The sequence below is a fragment of the Spinacia oleracea genome, chromosome 5 (assembly GCF_020520425.1).
Source record: "Spinacia oleracea cultivar Varoflay chromosome 5, BTI_SOV_V1, whole genome shotgun sequence".
NCBI classification, from domain to species: domain Eukaryota; kingdom Viridiplantae; phylum Streptophyta; class Magnoliopsida; order Caryophyllales; family Amaranthaceae; genus Spinacia; species Spinacia oleracea.
The window spans coordinates 9,893,499-9,905,581 of record NC_079491.1 but is presented as its reverse complement, the minus strand read 5'-3'; positions in this window follow the sequence as shown (position 1 = coordinate 9,905,581).

Sequence of the window (12,083 nt, the reverse complement as noted above, 5' to 3'; positions counted from 1 at the left end):
AGAGAATGATATATAAATCTAGAAGATCTCAATCAACCAAAAATACAACACAATGGGGTAGAATACAGATCCACACCTAACTACAAACCCAAAAAAGTGCATAATAGTTCACTTCCACAATTTAAGCCTTCAAGGTAAATGACTGAAATCTATGGAAACATGAAGTTCACTTCTACCAGTTATAAATACAAGATTCTCAAACTTATTTGGAAATTTATAATAATTCACTTCCACAATTCAAGCCTCGTTGTGCGCTCGTTCCCCCTCGCCCTTGCTGCCTCGTGCTCGTGCATCACCGCACAACACCGCACACCCCTTGTGCTCTCTCTCGCCTCTTGTCGCACAGCCCTCGCACACTCGCCCTTGTGAGTGCTGCTGCTTGGTGTTGCTTTATCGCTGCACTCGACGCACACCCTCGTGCTCTCTCTCTCTTGCTCGCGCCCCTGCCGAGCCTTGTTTCCCCTATGTTGCTGTCCGTCTCACCTCACACACGCACACACAAGGTCGTGTGTTGCCGTGTGTTATACTCCGTTTATTTTTGATCTATTTTTGCCCAATGACATCTAATTCGTGATTTTACCGTGCTATATGCCGGTTTGGTATAGTTCTCTTCTTTCTTACCTATTCTATTTCAATTCCGTATTTTATATTATATTATTATTATTGGTTTTTGGATTGATTAAAATTGTTGGGATCGGTTATGAACACCGAATTTTGAGGATTTGTATGTTTGGATTATTGAGAATGATTTTAATTATAGTAGTTATAATTTTCAGATATGAAATATATATTAAAACTTCATTTTTTATTAGTTTTAATGATTTTAATTAAAAACTATGATTAGGGTTTTAATCTAAGCCTTTTGAGCGATTGATTAGCATAATTAGATGATGAATTTAATTATGGTGATCAATTATATTTTTCAGAATATTTTAAAGACTTAAAGTGTCAATTTATAGTGGTTTTAACATGAAAATAAATTAATTTCATGCTATGATTTTAACCGTTCAATTGAGACTAATATTTTATTAATAAACGAATGATTTATAATTAATTCAAGCGTTTTAAGAGTTAATAAAGTTGCTGGAAATTTAATGAACATGAATAATAATTAAATTTTTATTATTTTAATGATTGGAGGTGATTTCTAATCTAAAGCCTTGATTCACAAAGTGGCCCCGTACTTAGATATTCGAGGTACGTACATGTCTAGGGTGACCACCATTTCCATGAGGATGCTTGTGATACTTTATTATTGTGAATCATGTGATTTGGATTATTATGGATTCATGTTTGATGCTGTGAACAAACATGTTATGGATTATTGAATTTATGAATTCTATGTGAACAAGCATGTTGTGATTATGTAACACCCCCAATTTCCATACCTGTTTAAGACTTATAGCGGAAGCATAAAATAATGAATTAAGGGTATTACCGCCACATTTAGGCTACAACCCAAATGTAAGGCTATATTATCTATCAATAATCCAACCTTTATAATTAAACCAACATTGTCACAATTAGATAACTTAAACCAACTACCCAAAATGTCGTTACAAACTGAATTAAATAAAACTCAACTGATTGTCTTTAGTTGATCTACGTTATTAATAACTTGCTACTAATGTTGTGAAACGGTCGCTCATGATGTGCCATGCATACCTGTAAATTGGAAAAAAACATATACAGAAAAGAAACCACAAATCAGTGGAAATTGAGTAAGTACTACTTCACCATGTAAAACAATTTTCGAAAACCTTTTTCTTACTTTGGAAAACATTTTATCTTAAAAACATTTCATGCACAACTAGCACGTAACAAGCACACGCACTCAGTCCATAATTAACAGTTAATTAATTACTTAGAGGTAAGAGAACAAGATAATTCCACCATAATTGTAGTTCGAGACTACCACCCTAATGGGTGTAACCACCAAAATAGGTCTTAGTCCTTAAGTGTGCACACCCCCCAGTGAGTGTTTTTAACTCAAAGGAGTAGAATAAGCCTAGGTCGTGCTAGTTAGTTCCGACTAAAATATTAAGACACGTTGTGTCGTACCACCAATATGTTCATCACCTTAGGGGATCCCGCCTAAGATGTCTTACCAACCAAGTGTATTCCACTTTACGTAGTTACTTTTTAATTAGTCCCGGCGTGATCAGACACCCATACACCCATACACATATCATATATATATATATATATATATATATATATATATATATATATATATATATATATATATATATATATATATATATATATATATATATATATATATATATATATATATATATATATATAAGCAGCTCATTTACGTATTTATTTCGACATTTATGCAAAACTATTTTCATCAGACTCCCCTTACATTATTAGAGCCAAATGAATTTTGCTATTAACCAACTGTCAACTCCACCAACTATCTCATCATCATGATTTATATCGAATAAGCCAATAAACACGAGTAAACCATATATACTAGTTATCTTGGTTACTTCCATTGTTTATCCAACTAAAACCAACAAAATTAAACATGGCTATGATTCATGGAAGGACATATATACGAAGTGTAAAGAATCTAAATAAGGCATGGTCAAAGTTAGTTTCCAAAACATGTCGTACAATCATAACACACGTAAGGCACATCAAAACCATATTTTTTTACACGGTTTAACGAAACGGTGAACATAGTAACTTACCTTATTAAGCTTAGCTTCACAAATCAAACACACGAACACTATTAGAGATCTTCCCGCTCTACGGACTCTACAAACATGTATACATTGTATATTAGTAACTATCTGTCTAGGATTTCTAGTGTACTAAACTTTCGTATATTATCAATATTAGCGTCACATACCGTATAGTATGTATTTGCTAACATAATAATTCATACTGTAAACAACTTTGAACATCCTTTGTAATACCCAATATTTTATGATTTCGTAAAATATATTTTATGGGAACAAAAAGAAGTTATAAGTATTATTAAATCATTTTCCATTTTATTTAGTCTCTTTTAATATTTTTGGAAAGTTTAAAAACGCTATTTTAAAATTAGTAGGACTCTTATTACGAGCACCTATATATAACCCGTTAACCCTAATTATTTTTGAAAGCTTTGCCGTTGTTTTTCTTTATACTCTCTTGCGCTGCTCATATACAAAATGTTTACTTGGTTATGCAAATTATCATCATCACCTATTTCTCCATTTGCGTAAACCATGGATATATACCCCATGATCTTCATATATATGCTTGATAATCATTATCACCCAACCAAATTAACAAGCAGCAAATCGCTCTGGGTTTTTGCGACCAAGAATGTTGTCGATCAATTCGTTTCTTGGCTGCTATCATGATTATTTTTACTTTTGTTTTCCGAGAAGGTAATCACCCTTGTCCCTTTGAGATGCTAGTCTATATTAGGCCATTAGCTAGTTGTAATTAAGCTCAGTTATATTGAAATAGTAAACTACTTGATGTTTATGTGTTTATATGTATTCACGTCATTATATTACCATTATTGTAGTTGCGTGTTGTAATTGCTTTACGTGGCTTTATAATTACTTTTTGCTATGCTTGATCGTATTAGATCACAGTGGTTATATAAATTAGTTAATAGTAGTAGCAAATTTCAAGTGTTATTTCTTGTAGATTATATTCGCAGATGGATATACAAATTCAGTTATTAGCATGGTTTTCGTGTTTGTATTGGGAAATTCAATACTGGTATTATAATTAAGCTTGATCGTATCATATTATAGGATTGATAGATAGTTATATTTGGGTACTAGTTTACTGCAGTAGAGGAGTGAAATTATTATAGAATGAGTTACTCCGTATATGATTTTGGGATCTTGTGCCATTATTGATAAGTTTATTTTGAAATCCATTGTGGGTATATTGAACAAATTATGAGAAGGTTGATAAATTATCATATTTTTGGTTTGAGGCTCAGCGTTATAGACCTTAGTCCTTGGCATGTTGGTAATGAGATAATAACCATTAGTAGAGGAGCAAGATACAATCTTTATTATTTTCTTTATATCTCCAAAGTGGGATTTGGTGCAAAAGTGGCCTTGACTCAGAGAGTCTTTCTAGTAGCTATTGAGAGTTTCAAGTTTTTATACTTGTTGGTTTATTTATTCGAATTACCCATGTCCAAGGCTAGGTATAAAACAAAGAGCAAACATGGCACCTATTGGTTGAAGTAAGTTTAGTGGACGAAAGGATCATATTAAATATATTTGAGGTTCAACTGAAGAGAAGACTTATAGTATTTATAGAGTTTGGAGTTAGTTTCATCTTTGGGATCATACTTGAAATGTAGTTTCATACTACATTGTTTATATGAGCCTTTATTATTCTATATTAGTATGTTTCTGTTTGAAACAGGTGATTACTCAGCTTTTGCTGACGTGTGTGTTTATTTGCTATGTGTGTTTGCGGCCATGTCTTTTTCTTGTGGTGGCCCTGCGACGATCCTTTTGGAATTTGTCCTCTATGGTGAGCAGTCAAGATGACTGGAGCAGATTGATCGTGAAGGATTGCAGTTAGAAGTTAAAGGAGCTCAAGTTTTACCATTTAGTCTTTTATAACAGTTGTATAGTTGTAAATAGATCACCTAGTAATTGAGTTGTAATAGTTTGAGTTTTGTAAGCCTTAGCACTTGACAATGTGATCAAGTGTGGCGGTGATACCTCCGATTTAGGTGTAAGCTTCTGCAATTTATTATAAAGTCTTTTATATTCTTATTTATTTCTAGTTAGTAAATCGGGGGTGTTACAGATTATTTATAATCGTTGAATTTAATATACATCAAGCATGTTGTTCAAGTATTATTATGCATGTATGGTTGTTTCACATGTAAGGGATGATTATTATGCTATTGTACGTAATGTCTAGCATATTTTGAGCCAAGTATTCGTGCCTCGTTGCACTATTTATTCTACCCCGTCTGTAGGGTATGTTTGGGAAGTATATGTGAATTGAACTAAGAATTTTTCGTGCCTTGTGCACACCCCGCTTGTTAACTGGCATGTCGGGTTATCTCAATAGTATATTGAGAAGGAACAATGGTAGTAATATCATTTGAGTCTTGTATGTTGGTCACAAGTCTTAATGGATTAAAAAGAGTGTTGCTGGGTTGCTTTATTTTATGTCATGTTGCTGTGTTTGGAGTTCACCCTGTGAATAAAATATTAATTAACGTAAATTGCAACCAGAACAAGCTTCAAAACTCTTGGAACGTATATACCTTGAGTATGAACAATGGAGGGAGTCTTACCGGAAAACTTGTACTCCTACGAATGATCCAAGACGTTGTTTCATTCTTTCTTTTTATGCATCGGAATTCTGTCGGTATGGTCCGACAATTATTTACTTTTATTTTTTTTGGTGTTTGGTTGGCTCCCAACACCCTTCCTTTTATGGATATTTCTTTTGGGCCCGTTCGAAGCTTATTCTTAATTAATCTATGAGTCAAGAGTCGTGCCAAGAGTCGATTCTTGTCTCCATGATTAATTGTTTATTTATATGACTTTAATTGTTTATTTACATGGCTTTTTGACAGGCTAAATCGCACTCCTATCAAAGATAAACCTAACGTTCACCAACTAAAAATATAGCAAGGGAAGCAAGGATCGTATCCACAGGGAAACAATGTTCTTTTTACTATTAATCGGCAATTCTAGACTATTGGGAAACAAGAATATAGGTTGATTTGTATAATGAAACTAGGTTGATAATAAAATAGGGAAAAATCAGATATTAAAAGGTCTAGGGCACAGGTTCACCGATGAACAACATTCCAGGATGACAACAATCGATAATAATCAATAAAACAGTTAATTAGACTAGCATGCTCTCTCGAATCGATACTAATCATAGACTTAGAATTAACGGGCTCTCGCTACGTATTAATCCCAATTCTACCTATTGAAACAAGCCTAAACATCAAATTGCATCTCTCGAATCTTAATTTGATATTGCGAAACTAATACAATCAAACCTGCGCAAATCTAATTGCAAAGTAGATAAGGGCAATCAATAGGAATTAACAGCTAAACCAACAATCAACAACAATTAATCATCCTTTCACATTCGTTCATGGATTCCCAAAACCCTAGAAAATCAACTACTCACACATATTAACAATAAGCAAAGCAATTGGCATGATTGAAAACATAATTAAAGCTTAAACAAAGAATTGAAATAAGGAATAATACCTAATTGAAGAACAATGGCAAATGAAAGCTTCGATTTTTCTTTGATTGAAAATAAACTAAGTGTTTAGAACAAATTAGAGAGAGAAAATTAAACTTGGAAAAATAAACTAAGGGTTTAGTGCTGGAAAATAAGATATCCCTAAAAAATAAAACAAGTTTGCTTATATAGTTTTGCCAAAATAAGGCCTAAAAACGGAATTAAAAACGCGAAAAACTGCTGGAGGTTGGCGTCGCCCGATCGGGCGACGCTTCGCCCGATCGGGCTAATCACTCGATAGTCGGCCCGATCGGGCCAAAATCCGCCCGATCGGGCGGGTTGCGAAATCTCCACAAAGCCTCCAGATTGACCGCCCGATCCGGATCGGGCGAGCTGCGCCCGATCGGGCGCGCGTTGATGAACTTGGCTTGCTTATACTTCCGCCCGATGGTTGCATTTCGCCCTCAGCTTCCAGGGCGATTTGCAATCTTCAATGTATCTCGCCCGTATCACCAAGTCTAACTCCCGGGGCTCAACCATAAGCATCTCAGGCTCCCGAAAGTCGACGATGGAGGTCCCGAACTTCTCGGACTCATATAGTGGCCTTGATCAACAATGAAACGGGTCTAAAACGACCAATTTCTCATAATCAAACCTGAAACTCAAGGCACACTCAATAACACACATTAGTACTAGAAACGGCTCCTAAGAGCACGTTTGATACATAAAAGTACTAAGGGACGGGGGTAAAAATTCTATATAAAACGCATATATCACTTTTGCATGTGGATTAATTATAGTGAGTGAAGCATGTTAGACTAGGATTTCATTCTAGCTTGTTCGTACTCAGCTTTTGATGACTTCGTGATTCGTGTTTCTTTTGGTCATGGCCTTTGCCTTAATGACCATACGATGATCCACAATTGCATTTGCGTTGTTGGGGAATATATTTTAAATAATAGGTTTGTAGAGATAACTTGCGGGAGAAGTTATCGAGCATGGGATTGAGTTTGAGAGTTGTTTTCTCCTGCATTATTTCTCTATTTATTTAATTAGTCTAGACTATAATGATTTCAAGTTAGTTAATGCATTTTGATTTAAAGTATATTGGTGGGCCGTTATGGTTCCAACTTGTAGTAAGACCATTAACTATTATTTATTGTTTTGAAAGTTAGTTAATTCCGCTGCGTAATTCTGATATTAGTCTTATCCGTTATCACGGTGGCGGTAATACTTTGATAATTCCTTCATTTTAAGTTGGAAGTTAGTTTTATAAAGGCAAAGAAATATTAGGGTGTTACAAAACGGTATTTGCAGAGCTCTAGTTTAGAATTGTATACCAAGTCAGTTTTGATAAAGGATTAATAAAGTGTTTTTAATTTTTTTTGTAGAGAATTTAAAATAAATAATATAAGCTAAAAGAAAAAAGTTAAATAATAATAATAATAAAAATCATTTAACCCAAAAAAAAGTCAAAATAAATAAGTGGCCGATATTTAAACAAAAAATGAATCAATAAAATCACTTTAAATTTAGTGTTGTCGACGGCACGCTAGAAGCTTTGCTTAGCTCACCCTCACCGGTGACTCATTACTCAAAAAAACCGTTATCAACATGCATTGTTTTAGTAAGGTACGTACAAATTGAATAACATAATAGAGGTATTTAGAAGCACATGATACTTACTACATTAGCAGTATATAGCGATACATGTCATTTACTGTGTACGAAGTACATTTTTTTCTCTTTAATTTTTCCTCCATTTTCAGATAATTCCACTTAGAACCCCAATGCTCTTAAACTAAATTCATTGACAAATATGTTTTCCACCCATCTTAGTGAATAACGAACCTTTCCTTAGAACAAACATTGAATTTACTCACGAGCCCAAAAATCCAATTAGAAACATTCAACACTCACATTAACAATAAGCCATTTGTTTTTAAATAGTACATTAATTAATTGAGATAAAATAATGCAAATGACAACTCCTACTTCGTATTCCATGATTGGAAGGAAAGTCTTGATACAAGACAATTGGACATGTTTGTTCACATTGGTAAACGTTGACGTGCAATGGTGAGAGAAACGGTCATCAGTGGCTCGCTTCTATTTTTTTTTTATTTTTTTATATAAAAAAACAAACAAAAAGCAATAACATACTTTCTCGATCCCAAAACATTTATATTTGTATCATTTTGAGTAGTTTGTATGTTAATACATAACTTTAATTATCAATATTTATAATTATAAAAAATTTATATATTTAAAATATATATTGAGACAAACTCAAAAATACTTGACATAATATTTGTTTTTATTTATTGGTAGAAATTGCTTTCAAAGTGAGATAATGAATAGTGTCAAAAGTAAAATAGTACAACTATTTGGAAACTGAGGTAGTACATGACACAACTGAAATGAGTATTTTTTTTGTTTGGAGTGCGAGCCATGAGAAGTAAAGGTGTTCATAAATTTTTATTTATAATGTTCGAAGCAGGTTGTCATCGTTTTTGGAGTGGCTATTTGGGATTCACAACATGATTACCGAGTCACTTTTATTTATATTTTTGGTGATTAACAAGTCACTTTATGACTCTGGGTCTTGTGCGCTATTCACAAGTAGTTTGCAGTCAGCTCGTGTCATTTCTTCTCTTATATTCCTTTCTTTGTTATCTAAATTTCACTTGTTTTCAAGGAAATCCTCTGACGCTTACGAACCTAACCGTGACTCAATCTTTGTTAAGGAAATTACAAGCAAAAATGGATTTGACACTCGCTTCAATATGACGTTCTAAATAAAGTCATAACAAGCGAACAAGTGCGTAACGCGTGGGAATCTGCCGAACTCACGAGCGGTAGACGAAGACCGTGTTACCCCTTCGACTTTTAGGGGCTTGTTGGTAGTATGTTGTATTGAAATTAGAAAGTATGGGGTTTTTTTTTTTTTTTTTTTTTTTTTTTTTGGCAGTAATTTCAAACATTGCATTATAAAACAAAGATACAACTTCCCCCATTATTATCAGCCAACAACTGATTTATGGGAGATACAACGAACTCTATCAGATTCCCCGACCTTACTAGTATACGACATACAATAAGACTCTACACTACTTGCACCCGACTTGACAACACTAGAACAAGACTCAATACAACTATTTAGAGACAAAGAGGACTCAACACTATTACAAAAAGACACAGACTTATGCTTCTTCTTTGGTCGATTAGGGGCTTCCAACATAGGGGTGACAAACTTCCTCTTCATTCCCATTAGAAAGTATGGGTTATGTAAGGGGTTTTAATGACCTTAGTTTGTTTTGTTTTGTTGTATTATGTAACCTTTATTTTATGTGTTACTAATATACTACGTATGTCGGTCAATTTTTATGAAATCATTTTTTTTTGGATTTTTTTAAATGTTTATGTGGTTCCCTTTTTTTGGATTTTTCTAAATGGTTATGTGGTTCTCTTTTTTTTGGATTTTTTTAAATGGTTATGCGGTTCCCTTTATACATATGATTGATTTTAAATGGATAACTTTTATTAAAAGAAAACTTATCACTAAAAAGTAAATATTTTAAGCATTATATCATGGTAATTTTTAAGTAATTTGGAATAAATTTACATTCGACTTACACTATTTTATTATATAACGGGTGTAATTAAGAGTTCATGGATATTAGTTAGGATTGTGAATTTTGTGATACACTAGGATTTCGATTCTAATTTTAGACTAGAGTTGACTGATGACTTTGCTAATAGAAGTCAACAATTACCACTGAAAGTAAGTTTTGGTTGTCCATGTCAATATATGTGATGCCGCGTACAATATTTATTTATTCCACAAATGTTTTGCACTATATATATATTCTCTCATCAAACAACTTTAAATCCATCCCATTTTAACTTCATTACAAGTCTCCCATTACCCTTTACGTCTACAAGCCCTCTATTACCACTTATCTTTAAATTTCCTCCCACGACCACGTCCACGACCACGACCACAACCACGATAACAATGGACTCGAGTATGGATGCAAACTCGACCACCACACGGTCTGATAGAAGACGAGAGAGGTTCCTAGCCAAGGCGGAAGGCTACCTCCTTAAATATAAATCTTCACACTCAACTCCGGCGGCCATCGAATTGCCCCCACCAACAAATGGTGGCGGTGTTGGTGGTGGTGGTGATGGTGATGGAACCCGTCATCTTGACTTTTTGAAAAAGGCACAAGGGTTTTTGAACAAAAAGGATAAGAAGAATAAGGAGGATAATGGTGGGGATGAAGTTAGTCATGGAGATTCGAATAATGATACCGGTGATCATCAGAACTATAAAGAACATATAACATTGGTTCATGCCATGTTGAATAAAATAAAAAAGCATAAAGGAAAACATGGTAAAGGAAGTAGTGGTAATAATAATGAGGAAGAACAAGTCGAGGAGGAAGAGGAAGAGATCGAGGAAGAGGAAGAAGAAGAGAGTGGTTGGTTTAGTGAATTAATGGAAGGGATTCAAGAGTTCCTTGAAGAATTGAATGAAGGATGAAGAAATATGATAAGATTGACTATTTTATGGTTGTGTTTTGTGTTATTACTTTTTGTTATCTTGATTTGATTACAAGAATAGAAGTTTACAAATTTGTTAATTTTATATATACTTCACAATTTATGTTTAGGATTATGTTGGGATATATGAGTAACAAAAAGAGTTGCTATTTTGCATTGATCTAAATTGGTAATTTAGTTTAGCATTTGGGTTATCACTTACCACAATGCCATCTTGTTGAAGGGTCGTCAAATAGAGAAATTAGGTGAATAGTCAAGAAACCGATTTTACTAATAATCACCAAAAAAAAGTCAATATTTTTAATGTGTATGTAAGACCATTCAAACCACAATTATTTGAAAGCAAAGTCATACTCAAAGTGCACAAATTCTTATTTATTTGAAAACTTTGAGTGACTATAAATTGTCTAACAACGTAAGTGACTAAATTGCAAGTAAAGAATTGCACAAATTCTTATTTATAAGTGGTGTACAATAAGTATTGTACATCGGATTAAAAGTTGACTCAAAATGCTTAAAAGTTACATTTATATATGTAAAAGTTATCTACTCCCTCTATCCCTGAATACTCGACTTGTTTTGACTTTTTGCACTATTCACATAAATCACGTACTTTGACCCTATTTTTTTTCTAGTATATGAAAACAAATGTTAGTATATAATATATTGTTGGCTTCATCTTAATATATATTTTCAAACTATTAACATTTTTATAAGTTTTTATAATATGTAGTTAAAGAAATTGGTGGTCAAAGTTGTGCATTGACAAGCGTGTTCGGTTAAAACAGGTGGAGTATTAAGTGACAGAGGGAGTACTTTTTAGTGATAATTTTTTGTTATTTGAATAAAAATTATTTCTTCAAAATCACTATTTATAAATTAATCATTTAACCCTTAAAATGTTTATCTATTAACTTTTTATTTTTATAATATAAAAGTTACAAAAAAGTAAGTTAAAGTTACCAAAAACTGCATAAAAGTTATCTTGTTATTGCACACCTTGTGCGCGCAAGATCTTTTGAAAGAATTGTGGTGGATTTAAATTGCAAGTTCTATGTCATAGCGGGCCAAATAAAGATATAAATGTAAAATTCACATACCAAAATAAAATAAAGTAGAATGTAAAGAACTGGAATAAACTAAAACTTAAAGCGTTAAGGATTTTCATGAACGGATGTAAAGACCTTACAAAAGGATGCACAGACTAATTAAGTCCGGATAACCCTCCTTGACAAAGGGAATAGAGTCTCTACGTATCCAAAAGAGTTATCAATATGTATTTGTAAATTCCTAAACTTGGCTGT